The sequence below is a fragment of the Somniosus microcephalus genome, unplaced genomic scaffold (genome assembly GCF_052327205.1).
Source record: "Somniosus microcephalus isolate GS21.2 unplaced genomic scaffold, FLI_Smic_1.0 unresolved_chr3, whole genome shotgun sequence".
In the NCBI taxonomy this organism is placed as follows: domain Eukaryota; kingdom Metazoa; phylum Chordata; class Chondrichthyes; order Squaliformes; family Somniosidae; genus Somniosus; species Somniosus microcephalus.
This window is the reverse complement of record NW_028225181.1, coordinates 43,330,569-43,346,384: the sequence shown is the minus strand read 5'-3', so window position 1 is coordinate 43,346,384 and position 15,816 is coordinate 43,330,569.

Genomic DNA, 15,816 nt, shown 5'->3' with positions numbered 1-15,816 from the left:
CCACTGCTATCATTACAAAGCCCTGAAATGCCGAATACCCTCAGTCAACTAGTCCTGGGACTCAGTGAAGTAACTACTAACACTACTAACAACAACCAGCCCCAGGACAGTGACAGCGTAACACAAAGAATTCGACCCAACACAATCGTCACTAAGCAAAAGGAAAAATATCTGTCATATTGGGCAGAAACAACAAAAACCCAAAACAAGCTCAATTGCTACTTGGCCCTAAACAGACAATACAACATGGCTGATTACCTGACCATGGTAAAGGATAGCAAACTGAGAAAAACCTTGACAATGTACAGACTTAGTGAACATAGCCTGGCGATCGAAAAAGGTAGACACAGGCAGACCCGGCTACCAAGAGAGGACAGTATATGCTCTCACTGCAGTCAGGGAGTGGTGGAGACAGAGATGCACTTCCTCACAGCCTGTAGAAAATATCAGGGCATAAGGGAGAATTTCTACCCAAAATTCACAAAAATATGCCCGGAATTCAGAAATTTCAATGACGACCAAAAACTCCCATACCTACTAGGGGAAGAGAGAAATTGTGTAACCTTAGCGGCACACTATGTAACAGCTTGCCATAAACAGAGGGACAACCGCTAAATATAAGAAAAGAGTATATACAAATTATATGAATGTATAATTATACACTCAGGGATATATCTGTTTATACACTGTATGGATAGATCTGTATTTATGTGTTCAACCATGAATGTTTTTCAATGCTTTGGCAAAATAAGATGAACCTTGTCATGCCAATAAAGTGATTTGAATTGAATTGAATTGAATTGATAGAGAGACTGGGAGACAGAGAGAGAGACTGGGAGACAGAGAGAGAGATAAAGAGACAAGGAGAGAGAGAGAGATTGGGGGGAGAGAGAGGGAGAGGGCTAGAAATTCGGTATCGCCCCGTTTGGAGAGGGAAGGAGAGAGAGACAGAGAGGGAAGGAGAGAGAGACAGAGAGAGAGGGAAGGAGAGAGAGACAGAGAGAGATGGAAGGAGAGGGAGAGAGAGGGAAGGAGAGAGAGAGAGAGAGAGAGGGAAGGAGAGAGAGACAGACAGAGACAGAGAGGGAAGGAGAGAGAGAGACTGGGGGGAGAGAGAGAGAGGCGGGGAGAGAGAAAGAGTATAGAGACTGGGGAGAGAGAGAGAGAGACAGAGGGGGGAGAGAGAGCGACTGAGGGGGAGTGAGAGAGACTGGGGTAGAGAGAGAGAGACAGGGGAGAGAGAGAGAGTAGAGAGACTGGGGCAGAGAGAGGAGAGAGACTGGGGAGAGAGACACTGGGGGAGTGAGAGAGAGAGACCAGGGGGGAGAGAGAGAGAGACTGGGGGAGATAGAGAGAGACTGGAGGAGAGAGAGAGCGACTGAGGGGGGAGAGAGAGAGAGAGAGATGGGGAGAGAGAGAGGGAGAGACTGGGGGAGAGAGAGAGAGAGACTGGGGAGATAGAGAGAGAGAGAGACTGAGGGGGAGAGAGAGAGCGACTGAGGGGGAGAGAGAGAGACTGGGTGAGAGAGACAGAGACGGGGAGAGAGAGAGAGAGTAGAGAGACTGTGGGGAGAGAGAGAGAGCAACTGAGGGGGAGAGAGAGAGACTGGGTGAGAGAGACAGAGACGGGGAGAAAGAGAGAGAGTAGAGAGACTGTGGGGAGAGAGAGGAGAGAGACTGGGGAGAGAGAGAGAGAGACAGAGGGGGGAGAGAGAGCGACTGAGGGGGAGTGAGAGAGACTGGGGTAGAGAGAGAGAGACAGGGGAGAGAGAGAGAGTAGAGAGACTGGGGCAGAGAGAGGAGAGAGACTGGGGAGAGAGACACTGGGGGAGTGAGAGAGAGAGACCAGGGGGGAGAGAGAGAGAGACTGGGGGAGATAGAGAGAGACTGGAGGAGAGAGAGAGCGACTGAGGGGGGAGAGAGAGAGAGAGAGATGGGGAGAGAGAGAGGGAGAGACTGGGGGAGAGAGAGAGAGAGACTGGGGAGATAGAGAGAGAGAGAGACTGAGGGGGAGAGAGAGAGCGACTGAGGGGGAGAGAGAGAGACTGGGTGAGAGAGACAGAGACGGGGAGAGAGAGAGAGAGTAGAGAGACTGTGGGGAGAGAGAGAGAGCAACTGAGGGGGAGAGAGAGAGACTGGGTGAGAGAGACAGAGACGGGGAGAAAGAGAGAGAGTAGAGAGACTGTGGGGAGAGAGAGGAGAGAGACTGGGGAGAGAGAGAGAGAATGACAGACTGAGACTGAGGGGGAGAGAGAGAGAGGCTGGGGAGAGAGACGGGGAGAGAGAGAGAGAGAGACTGGGGAGCGAGAGAGAGCGACTGAGGGGGAGAGAGAGAGACTGGGGAGAGAGAGAGATACTGGGGAGAGAGAGAGACTGGGGAGATAGAGAGAGAGAGAGAGAGAGCGAGAGAGAGACTGGGGGGGAGAGAGAGAGACTGGGGGGGCGAGAGAGGGAGAGACGGAGGGGAGAGAGAGAGATGGAGAGAGAGAGAGAGAGACGGAGAGAGAGAGAGAGAGACTTGGGGGGAGAGGGAGAGAGTGGAGGGAGAGGGAGAGAGTGGGGGAGATAGAGAGAGAGACTGGGGGGAGAGGGAGAGAGGGGGGAGAGAGAGAGAGAGACTGGGGGGAGAGAGAGACTGGGGGAGAGAGAGACTGGAGGAGAGAGAGAGGGACGGGGGAGAGAGAGAGACTGGGGGGAGAGAGAGAGACTGGGAGAGAGACAGAGAAACTGAGGGGAGAGAGAGCGACTGAGGGGGGAGAGAGAGAGACGGGGGGAGAGAGAGAGACCGGGGAGATAGAGAGAGAGAGACTGAGGGGGGAGAGAGAGAGCGACTCAGGGGGAGAGAAAGAGACTGGGGGAGAGAGAGAGAGAGACGGGAGAGAGAGAGAGAGAGTAGAGAGACTGGGGGGAGAGAGAGGAGAGAGACTGGGGGAGAGAGAGAGAGACGGGGAGAGAGAGGAGAGAGACTGGGGAGAGAGACGGGGGAGAGAGAGAGAGAGACTGGGGGAGAGAGAGAGACAGAGACAAGGGAAGGGAGAGAGAGACTGGGAGACAGAGAGAGAGAGATAGAGAGACGGGGAGCGAGGGAGAGATTGAGGGAGAGAGAGAGAGACTGGAGGAGGGAGAGACTGGGGGAGAGAGAGAGAGAGATGGGGAGAGAGAGAGAGAAGAGAGACAGGGGGAGAGAGAGGAGAGAAACTGGGGGAAGAGATATAGAGTCTGGGAGACAGAGAGAGAGAGAGACTGGGAGACAAAGAGAGAGATAAAGAGACAGAGAGAGAGAGAGAGCAAGAATCACAGACAGACACAGACACCCCACAGTGCAGATAGAGGCCATTCCAGCCCATCGAGCCTGCACTGACACATTACCCACCCGATCCCCGTAACCCCTACACCAACACATATCCCACCCTATCCCCGTAACCCCTACACCAACATATATCCCACCCTATCCCCGTAACCCCATGTATTTAATCCCCGTAACACTAAGGGTCAATTTATCAGAGCCAATCAACCTAACCCGCACACCTTTGGACTGTGGGAGGAAACCGGAGCACCCGGAGGAAACCCACGCAAACACGGGGAGAATGTGCAAACTCCACACAGACAGTCGCCCGAGGCCGGATTCGAACCCGGGTTCTTGGCGCTGTGAGGCAACAGTGCTAACCACTATGCCACCGTGCTGCCCGAGTCACCCCAGCTGATTAGGCTATCAAAACGCGCAATGTTCTGAATAGCGACCCCTGGGGGTCACCAGTGTGCACTTCCCACCAGTCTGCACAACAATCGTTCACCACTCTTTTCTGTCATTGGCCAATGTTAGACCTGCAGCGCCACTGCCCATTTGGTCCTAACAGGTCCATTCAATGGCACATTCTTAAACATCTTTTGAAATTCCATATACAGAACAGTAACCACAATGCGCTCATCAACGCTCTCCGTTAATTCATCAAAGAACTCAATCAAGTTTGTTCGATACAGTTTGCCGTTAACATATCCGTGCTGTTTGTCATTAATTAATCCATGGTTTTTCCACGTGTCAGATAAGGTCCTTTAGAAGTTTCCCCACCACTGACCTTAGGCTGTGTGGCCTGCAATTACAGGGTTTACCCCTCTGTCCTTTTTTAGACAGGGTGTAACATTTGCTACCCTCCAGCCCTCTGGCACCACTCCCATATACAAGGAGGATTAAAAGATTCTGCCCTGAGCCTGCGCCATTTCTACCATTCCTTTCCTCAGCAACCCTCATCCCAGCCGTGGAAATTTTCGACTTTACTGGGGTGCGAGGTGTGCTGAATTGGAAGGGGTTAACTGAAGCAGTTTGTTCAGTGACAGTAACTAATGTCAGTCTCCAAGGAATAACTGAAGCTGTTTGTTCAGTGACTGTACTTAATTTCAGTCTCCATGGACCCTAATTGTTTCAGTGCAGTGTTTCCCTCTTCTATTAATAAGGGACTCATTTCGATGTGTTATACAGTGAGAGAATCGCCTCCTGCACAAACAGGGATCAGCGCGCTGCTCAACAGAGCAGGAATCGGAATCTGAGAACAGTAGATTGGAATGTCACAACAATGGATCGAAATCTGACAGCAGTAGATTGGAATATTACAACAAAGGGCAGGAGTTTCTCCTGGGCGTTTGATTTTCTTTCTGAACATTATGATCATCTAGCATTAGAACATAGGATAAACTTGGTACTTCTGATTATTCAATGAATTTATTATCCCCTCCTTGCTGCTTTTGGTGTTCCTGGTAAGTCTCTGTATTCAGTTATTAACTATGCAAAGCTTTGCTAACAGTATTAATGTACTTTTAATTTACTCACCCCACTTCGCTTCTGTTGGTGTCCCTGGTATGTGTCTACAACCAACAATTTGACCCATAAACCACATTTAATTGCATTACTGTGTTTGTCATTTAATCTTGGGAAGAGGAAAGCCATAATCTTTGGTCCTCATCACGAACTCCATTCTCTATCTTCCGATTCTGCCCCGCTCCCTGGACAATGCCTGAGGATGAACCAGACTGTTCGTAAACTCGGCATTCTCTTTGAACCTGAGCTGAGTTCCGACCTCATATCCTCTGAATCACCAATCCTGCCAACTACGACTTCCATAATATTGCCCGTCTCTGCCGCTGCCTCATCCCTTCCGCTGCATAAAGCCTCAGCTGTGCCTTTGTTAAATCCAGACTCGACTGATCCAATCCTCTCCTGGCTGGGCTCCCCTTTACAAGCCTCCATAATGTACAGCGCATCATTAAATTTGCTGCCCATATCTTGACACACACCAAGTCCCATTGACCCATCACTCCTGTGATCACTGACCAAAATTTGCTCCCGATGTTGAAATGCCTAGATCATTATATTCTCCTCCTTGTGCTCATATCCCACCATACCTGCAACTCTCCACATATTCACTTTCCGCTGCTCTTTCCCGTAGTCCTACAAGTTGTTTCCCTTCAAGTATTGATCCAATTCCCCTTTTAAAGTTAATTTATTTCCTTATGTCCCTCACCCAGTAATTCTGTCGCTTGTTTTATTGTTCTCCTTCTCTCTTTTTCTCTCACTCGCTCTTCTCTCTCTCTGTAGAACCATTGAATGGTGCAGCATTCAGTCCATTATATCAGTGCCAACTCTTTGAAAGAGCTATCTAATTAGGCATATAGTCATAGAGTCATAACGACACGGCTCTCTACAGAGCAATACAGTCAGTCCCACTCCCCGACTCTATCCCCATAGCCCTGCAAGTTTATTTCCCTTAGGATTTATCCAGTCTCCCATTGAAAACATTAAGGCCTAGAAATTCAGTTGGGCGCGCCAGCCGTTCGCGCCTTAGTGGGAGTAGATCTCGAGCGCTAGGCGCTTACCGCCCGAGCGCAGCGTGATCTGCGCCTCTCCCCAACTTCAGGACACATTTAGCGCCGGCGCAAAGTCTTAGCGCGCGCCCTGCTGCGCGCGCAGATCATGACGTCATTTAATAGTGCAACGCCCTTTGTGCGCCCCAAACCGGAACTTCACTCGCGCCGGCCCATTGTGCGCCGGGCGTCCCGAGCGACTGTGGAGTGGAACGGTACACAGGCCAGCCGGGCCGGGGGGAGCGCTAATTAAAGGGCACTTACCCAGCAGTATAAAGGCCAGCCATTTTGCAGCATTCACTCTTGTGCAACGGTTTTTTGGACAGAGACCAAAGAGGAGAGTTTACTGGTTTGGACCAACACTTGGACAGGTATTTTTGGCTCAGGCCAGAGCTTACCAATTATCTTAGCCTTCATTCAGAGCTCAGTGTTTGCCAGCATATAATGGGGGCTGCATTGGGTGGCAACGCTGAATTTCAGCCTTATGCCAGAATGGCTTACAGACGCCGTGAGAGAGTGGCAGCCCTGGCTAGACGCAGAGGGGGCAACAGGCGTCGCCAACTGAGGCCTTACCCACGCAGGGTATACCGCCAGCAGACCTCCTACCTGACCATGTCTGCCGCGATGTGTGTTAAGAGGCTGCGATTCCGAAGGGAGGTGGTTACAGACATCTGCCGGCTGCTTCAGAGAGATCTGCAGCCACAGCTGATGCGCAGGACGTCTCTGTCGGTGGCAGTGAAGGTGACGGTGGCTCTCAACTTCTATGCCTCCGACTCCTTCCAATCCGCTACTGGGGACATCGCTAACATCTCCCAGTTCACCGTGCATTGCTGCATCCGCCAGGTGACCGAAGCCCTTTTCAGAAGGAGACATCAATTAATCTCCTTCCCCATGACCCTGGACAAGCAGCAGCAGCGTGCAGTGGGGTTTGCAAGAATAGCGGGCTTCCCCATGGTGCAGGGCATGTAGAAGTGCCTTACTTCTTAGCTCTGGGTAATGACTCAATACACTCTTGGATTCGTCAGACGGACAGGCCTTTTATTTTCTCTTGCAAGGGGAATCAGCACCTCTACTCAAGGGGTGAGGCTACTATTCCAATGATACAGCGTAAGCGTTCCATATTTATACAGTGTAACAAACAAGTTTGATTGACATTCCTTTGTTCCTCTATCAGGATACATATTAGATTAATCATCAGGTCTTATGACGTATTGACAGAAGGATCCTGGACACATAAGTCAACCGTTAATCTATAACAGGGCATGAATCGTGTAACCGGAGGTCCTCTTTAATCTTAATCATGTATTGGGAGGGTAGGTTTGCTTATGGTCACGAGTTGTCAGGTCACTGGGTACTTCAAAGGAACCCATTGTTTCACTTCTACATTCTCATTAGGTGGGCAGACATCTGTTCTTGGCTGTAATCTAAGTACGTGCAATAGCTCTAGTTACACATCGACACTTGCCCAGTGTCAAGTCTGAAAACTTTTACCCAGCAAGCACTTGAAATTAACCCCTTGTATCATGTAGATTTCCTCATTCCCCCCTTTTGTCCTTTCTAAGGACAATCCATTTCGCTAAGTTTCAGAAACTCTGCATCAAAGGTCTCACCCTTAATATCCTCATATTCAGACATCATTGGGACTGGAGGAGTTGACTTTAATAAGGAAAGGACTTTTGTACACAATAATTTTAGCCAACCAATCAATAAACTATTAAAATTATTATCATCACAATTGCGATTAAGGCTTCCAAAATTTGCTTTCCTAGTGCTCACAGAATCACAGAATCACAGAAACCCCACAGTGCAGATAGAGGCCATTTCGGCCCATCGAGCCTGCACTGACACATATCCCACCCGATCCCCGTAACCCCCACACCAACACATATCCCACCCTATCCCTGTAACCCCATGTATTTAATCCCCCTAACACTAAGGGTCAATTTATCATAGCCAATCAACCTAACCCGCACATCTTTGGACTGTGGGAGGAAACCGGAGCACCCGGAGAAAGCCCACGCAAACACGGGGAGAATGTGCAAACTCCACACAGACAGTCGCCCGAGGTCGGATTCGAACCCGGGTCTCCTCCCCATCCTGAAATCCAATCCCACATGGACCATGGTTCAGGTTGACGTAGTTTCTCTACAGCCTCCTTTATGTGGTTTACCAGGTTGGTGATATTTTCTGAGCTATCTGGAATATAGTTGCAACATTCGGTTTTTATGATTGCACATGTGCCCCCTTCTTTTGCCAACAAATAGTCCAGAGCCATGCGGTTTTGTAAGGCAACAGTGCGCAAAGCCACCATTTCTGCGTTTACATCACTAAGAGCATCAGCAGTATCATTGGCTATTTGTTCCAACACTGCTGCCATGTTTATAGATTATCTTGCTAACTTCCCTGTTCCATACCAGGGAAATGCTATCGCAAAGAACCTTTCAGTTTCTGTAATGGCTCGTTTTGCTCGTGTCCCAGGGTGGCTATCCAAAGATGAAATATGATGTATATAAGGCACTACATATCCCAAATAACACCCTTGGTTACCACAAAATTGGACTTGGTCATGTTATTTGGGATATGTAGTGCTAGTATTTCATCTGTAGGTGTTATTATAGGCTTCAAATTTGTTCCATATGTGGTGCATCATTCCTATTCCTTGTTCTCCTTTCCAGATTTTTTTACTAGTCAAATTTTGTACTGTGGACAGGTTCCACCGTCCCCAATAGGGCCATTCGACTGCACCCGGTGGTTTAGTAGTAGTTTTAGTCAAAGTGTAGTTACATTTGCACTCACTCCATCCAACCATCAATCCTTCTCCATTGTCGTTTACCAGACAGACTTCTCCTTTTGTATTATTTACAGTTCCCATTGACGTCACTAATAGACTCTCTGGATTCCTTTGATTATCATATTGGGGATGAAACCATCCTTCGAATTTCGTTAGGTTATATCCTGTTCCCTTCCACTCATCTTCTAGTTGTTCTGGATCTGTCTTATTAAGTTTTCTTTTCTGAGTGACTAATGTTGAAATAAAGGGCTCTGTAACTGGATTGTTACAAAACATTGGCCTGGCCATCAGGGCCAGTCCTCCCTTTGGATTACCACTACAGATAACTCCTTCATTCGCAATTCTTTCACTTGGTGACACAGTATCGGGGCATGTAACCCATAGCTTATCAAGCTTCTGTCCACTATCTTCTTCTACTATCTTATTCTGCCTAATCCTAAGACTCAGGGGTTGATACGGGGGTACCTGCATAGTGTGATCCTGAAGCTGAACCTTCATAGTCTCGTTATAGCATATAATATAAAAGAAATCACTGTTTAAAAGTACACATTCTTCTATGCATGGTTTGCCCTTCAGGGGATCTGGGTAAATCAATATGGCAGTTTCAATTATCGTTAACAAAGGGAACAGTCTTATTAGAGTCCTAATCCAGTTCATCTTGGCAGTGTATCGTCTTCAACTGATGCCTTATTGCAATGGGACGTGTGTATCCATGTTGGTCGCTCCTTTACTTTTACAGCGGTGCTTGTGGTCAGGAGTACTTGGAAGGGTCCCTCAAATCTGGGTTGAAGGCCATTCTTTCGCTTGAAGATTTTTATGTAGACCTTATCTCCTGGCTCGAAAGTATGGCACTTTCCTTCAGCGGGATCGACCTGGGCTTCCTTCACCTGTTGATGGAAGCTAGAAATGCATTTGGTTAGTGCAATGCAATAACTCAACATATCTTTCTCCATTTTATGAATGTCCATTTGTTTAGCTGTTAAAGGTGCCGAAAAGGGCAATCTCTGTGGTCTTCCCATGAAGATCTCGTAAGGCGACAATCCTGTAGTTCTGTTGGTAGCAGACCGCATTATCATTAAAGCTATGGGCAACAAATCAACCCATTTAAGTCCAGTTTCTTTACACAGTTTTGCAAGCTTGTTTTTCAGCATCCCGTTATATCTTTCCACGAGTCCAGCCGACTGTGAATGATAACTGCAATGGAGGTGCTGGTTAATCTGTAAGGCTTTGCATAGTTCCTTAATCACTGTTCCCGTAAAATGGGACCCATTGTCACTTGACAGTTTTGCTGGTATCCCAAAGCGAGGCACAATGTCCTTCAATAAACATTTAGCAACAGTGGTGGCGTCACTCTTTCTACAAGGAAACGCTTCAATCCATCTTGAAAACATATCAACAATAACTAATACATATTTAAAGCTCATGCACACAGGTAGTTCAATCAAATCCATTTGCAAGTGTACAAAAGGACCCATGGAGTTTGGATGGGATGCGGGCTGTACCTTCTTTATTTTTTTTTTGCATTCATGGTCTGGCAGATAATACAATTTTCACAAATTTGTTTTGCCAATTTTGAGATTCCTGGTGCATACCAGGTCTTAAGGATATAGTCCGCCATCACCCCTTTGCCCGCATGGGTGAATTTATGAACACATCGGGCAATTGGTGATAGTAATGAATTGGGTGCCACCATGCGGCCGTCATGATGAACCCATAAGCCATCAATGTTTTTAAAACAATGATTAACAACCCATTCCTTTACTTCATCAGAACTGGCCCTATCTTGATGGGTCAGCACATCATCTAAGGACGGGGGCTGCGGTATCTCTGGCTTTTCCCTAACAGGGAAGGCTGAAACTTGTCGTTTAGTACTTGATATAGCTACTGACTTAGCAGCGCTATCTGCAGCAGCGTTTCCAAGTGCAACCTTGTCCAAATGCCCTGTGTGTGCTTGGCACTTAATAATTGCAATCTGTTTACGTCTCTGAATAGCTAGTAAAAGATTTTTCACTTCTTGTGCATTTTTAATCTCGGTTCCCGAGGAAGTCAGGTAACCGCGAATTTTCCAAATTTGTCATGCTCATGTATTCATTGTCTACAATAGCCAGTCATTCCTAGAAAATGCTTCATTTCTCTTTTAGTTTTTGGCAACAATGTGTTGCAAATGACCTTTATTCTATCCGGCGTTAACTCCCTGTTTTAACAATGATTCCATCACTGGCACAATTCCTTTTTCTGCTTTCTCTGACAATGGATACTGTGACCTTTTGGGTAATGGTGCAGCTGGATTAATTGTAACTTTATAGGGCTGTGCAGTCTAATAGTTAGGAGGTATTTTAAATTTTGTCCTGTTTTGTCATAGCAGGCCGTGCAGTGCAATTTTGAATGCCATTTCCCTAGTTTCAGGGATTCCTGGTATTGTTTTATGGAGCTTGTAACGAATCCCCATGCTCCTAACAGACTGACAAGTTTGGGACTCAAACTTGGGTCGGCAATTTCCCATGCGTAAAGAACAGGGTGTTTTATTTCTGTTACTGGGTACGCATATGCCTTATCTACTTGGATTTCTACCGTTACTCCTGATGAGGAGCAAATGATTGTCACAGCAAGTCTCTTCCACATAAATTCATAGAGACATCTCCTGATAACAGAAAGGAGTGTTCTTCCTCAAATTCTTCTACTTTTACTGTGAGGGGAGTCGATTTATTCAAGCATTGTAGTATTCCAGCCAATCCAGCTATCGGGGTCTTTTTCCCATTAATAGGCATTCCTTCAGAATATCCTTTCCCTAACACCGAAAAGGTTGCTCCTGTATCTACTAAAATGACATAGGTCTCCCAGCTATTTGCATTTTAATTTCAGGTTTGCTGCGTGAATTTAAAGAAACAACGGGCATTTGGTGGTCTATGGCGCCTGGGGCTGCTGGTGTCAGTCAGTAATTCTGATCTCTATTTCTCCTAAATCCCTGTCCGTTTGTAGGGTAACCTCCTGACTGGTCCGAAAAAGGGTTATGGACAGTGAAATTAGGACCTTTATTCTCTAACGGAGGTCCATTATTGGAGGTTTGGTTCTGACGATTTTTCGCAGGGCATTGGTTTGCCCAATGTCCGGGTTGTCCGCAATTATAACAATTACCAGATCGTCCATACCCTCTTACTCTACCACGTCTTCCTCTATATTCCCCTCTATTCATCCTTCTATAGTTACCTTGTTATCCTTACATAATAGAGGAGAAAGGTATTTCTTCGGGGTAATCTTTTTTTTTCCTTCTGACTCAACAAACATAGAGGCAGTCTTTTTATCTGGCTGTTCTCTATTTCTCTCTTGTCCGTTAAACACTCCTCGAGGCAAGTAATTCTTTCTATGTTAAATGAACCATCTGAGGGAAAGGGTCTTGTCTTATTTACAGTCCATTTGGACCAATTTGGTAGGTGATCAATGGATGATTGACCACAGTTCTTTAACATAAAGGCTGCTGGCGTGCCTTTCTCGGGTGGCTTACTGGTGCTTGCACCCATTTTAGCAGCTTAAATGGTTCACTTAAAACAATCTAAACTCCCGTGACAATCCATGATCTGCGTTGTACGCCCCCTACAGATCAGATTAATAAACTATACATACGTATAAAACTCGAGGGTTCTCAACCCTCGTGGAAGGTATTTCTAACTGGGGAAAATACTGAATCCACAATAGCTTAGTGGATCATGTAAAAGACATCACTATTTTCTCAACAATACATTCCGCCGCGGGACTTACTTCCCCGGCTTGGGTCTTTTCCAACCCCTTCTGCAGTTTTTTTTTCAGCTTAAATATTTTAGTTAAAACATACAACAATTCCGTAACACTCTATGATCTGCGTGGGATGCCTCTACAGATCAGACATGACTAAACATTAATACATATAACAATAAACAATAAACAATACACTTGTTAAACAACAACCAAAGTGTTACTAAATCCCCAACCTATGCAGCCTTACTGGACAAAGTTGCAAAGTTGATTGATAATAACAAGTAGTTAAATACTCACTCTCATAAACATTAAACATTGACACTGTGTTTCAGACAACCGCCCACTCTTCTCTCCTTTTACCCTATTCCCTTTAGCCAAATCTTTAGCAAAAAGGGCCTTCAATTTGTCCCAACTAACTTCAAGCTGGAACCTTGCTAGTTCAATTTCCAGTAAATCGCTAGCTCCTTAGTTAATCAAATTCCTGACTTAACCTTCTCTCTCAGCAAGCTGGAACCTTGCCAGTTCAATTTCCAATAAATCGCTAGCTCCTTAGTTAATCAAATTCCTGACTTAACCTTCTCTCTCTGGTACCTTTATACAGTCCTTTTCTGCACGATCCTGTTCGCGGGCACCAGCGCCTCATGGCTGGTCCTCTGTTCCGTTTCTGAAAGGGAAGCAGTCACAACGGCAGTTTAACCTCCGAACCTGGTGAGTCAATTACCCGATGGCAGTACTGTCCAATGGAATAAACAGACTATGCGCAGCTATGCTTCTGGCAGGGAAAGTCCCCAAAATGTGGCAAAACACCACCTTCGGCCGATGGGATTTTCCTCACTGAGCAACTTACTCGGCGTCTGTTAACTCACCAATTGGTACAGCAAGCCATCTCGGTGGAACCTCCAAATTGTAGAAGTGCCTTACTTCTTAGCTCTGGGTAATGACTCAATACACTCTTGGATTCGTCAGACGGACAGGCCTTTTATTTTCTCTTGCAAGGGGAATCAGCACCTCTACTCAAGGGGTGAGGCTACTATTCCAATGATACAGCGTAAGCGTTCCATATTTATACAGTGTAACAAACAAGTTTGATTGACATTCCTTTGTTCCTCTATCAGGATACATATTAGATTAATCATCAGGTCTTATGACGTATTGACAGAAGGATCCTGGACACATAAGTCAACCGTTAATCTATAACAGGGCATGAATCGTGTAACCGGAGGTCCTCTTTAATCTTAATCATGTATTGGGAGGGTAGGTTTGCTTACGGTCGCAAGTTGTCAGGTCACTGGGTACTTCAAAGGAACCCATTGTTTCACTTCTACATTCTCATTAAGTGGGCAGACATCTGTTCTTGGCTGTAATCTAAGTACGTGCAATAGCTCTAGTTACACATCGACACTTGCCCAGTGTCAAGTCTGAAAACTTTTACCCAGCAAGCACTTGAAATTAACCCCTTGTATCATGTAGATTTCCTCAGGTGCCATTGACTGCACGCATGTGGCTTTGCGGGCACCTCTTGAGCATGCCGAGGATTACCGCAACCGGAAGGGCTACCATTCCCTCAATGTACAGCTGGTGTGTGACCACAGGCAGCGCATCCTAGCTGTCAATGCCCGCTTTCCAGGCAGCAGCCACGATGCCTTTATCCTGCGACAGACAACTGTGGCTGACATGTTCCAGGCACAGCCTCCCCCAAGAGGATGGCTTATCGGGGACAAAGGCTATCCTTTGTGTACCTGGCTCATGACCCCGCTCCGCGCGCCCACGACCCCTGCTGAAGAGGCATACAACGAGAGCCATCAAGCGACGAGGAGCCTCATAGAACAAACAATCGGCGTGCTCAAGCAACGGTTCCGCTGTCTCAACCGCTCCGGGGGAGCCCTCCAGTATTCGCAGGATCGAGTCTCCCAATTGGTCGTCGTTTGCTGCATGCTGCACAACCTGGCTATCCGCAGGACTCAGGCACTGCCACCTCACGTTGGACCACCACCTCAGGAGAAGGAGCAGGAGGAGCATGAGGACGACGAGGACGAGGAGTACCAGCCCAGGAGGGACGCACAAGGTCCAAAGGCCGCCCGTCGTCAGCTTATTGAACGTCACTTCTAGGCCCCCTGTCAGGGAATGGCTTGTGCCAATGATAGAACATGATTGCAGCCGCTCCGCAAGCCCTCAGCCGGTTAAGGCAACAAACACTTCAAAGATCAAACATGGACAATGTGAATATATAAAATGCTTTATTGTACAAACTCTGGGCCCTTCCCACATGAAAACCAGAAACAGAGGAAACCCCCAAAAAACACTCAAACACATTACTTGCTCCCACAACCTGGGGAGGATTAACAAAATAGGGCAACTAAAATGGCCGTCATTCTCGGCCTTCGTCCAAAACAAACATCACATTTTCGGCCTTCAAAAAATAAACATCCAATTCTCGGCCTCAAGAAACAAACACAAATGGCCACACATTCGACTATTTGGCCCGCTAGGGCGATGCCTTGGCCATCTTTGGGTGGCCCCTGCCCGCCCTGCTGCTCCACCTCAAAGTAAGGCCATTGGCTGCTGCAAGGCTGGGGGCAGGCTCCTGAGGGGCACATGTCGTGACGGCAGATGCCCTTGGGGGTCGGCCTAGTCGAGGTCTGGGCGTCGAGCGGCCGGCTGTTGATTGCTGCAGCTGTGGCTGGCCAGCATCAGTCGCTGCAGCAGCTCCTGGCAGCTCCACTGGGGGAGTGGCAGTGGCAGCTGGAGGAATGGCGGCAAGCTGGCGGATGGCAGGCGCTCGCTGGTCGCCTGAGACACTGGCACTCGCCCGGGCCAGCACTGCAGCATGCGCACCAATCTGCCGAGGGAAAGACTGATGTGCTGCTGCAGCGCGCCGGGTGCCCTGGCGATACCTGGCTGACACAGCGAGTGTGGCAGCAGTGAGTGCCCGTGTTGACCTGTTCACTGACCGCAGCAGAGCAGCCAGTGACTGGACGGCACCATTAATCACCTGGCCAGTCGCTGAAAGATCTGCCCGGTATTCCGCCCGACTGGTGGCCTCTAAGGGCCCGAACTCGGCCACACTCCGAGAGAGGGAATCGATGGCCTCAGGCAACCGTGCCACTGCCGCCATGAGCTCCGTGTGCTGGTGCTCCGAGTCCGCAGACAAGTCTTCGAGGCATTCCATCTCCTCGGCGAAGAGCATCTCCTGACTGGAGGCCGGACCCTACCTCTGGGGAGAAGGCCGCCGAGCTGGCCGACCCTTCCTGCGTTGCTGGAGGCCGCTGGGCCCAGCAATTGGACTCCCCTCCGATGCATTCCCCCTCTGGGGAGAAGGCCGCCGAGCTTCCACCCCCCTCCCGCCTTTCTGCAGCACGCAGGTCCCAGGAGCTCCCCTCCTCTTCGACACTTCCGCCACGCTGCCCTCCAGGGAAGACGTGTCCCCTACATTGGCC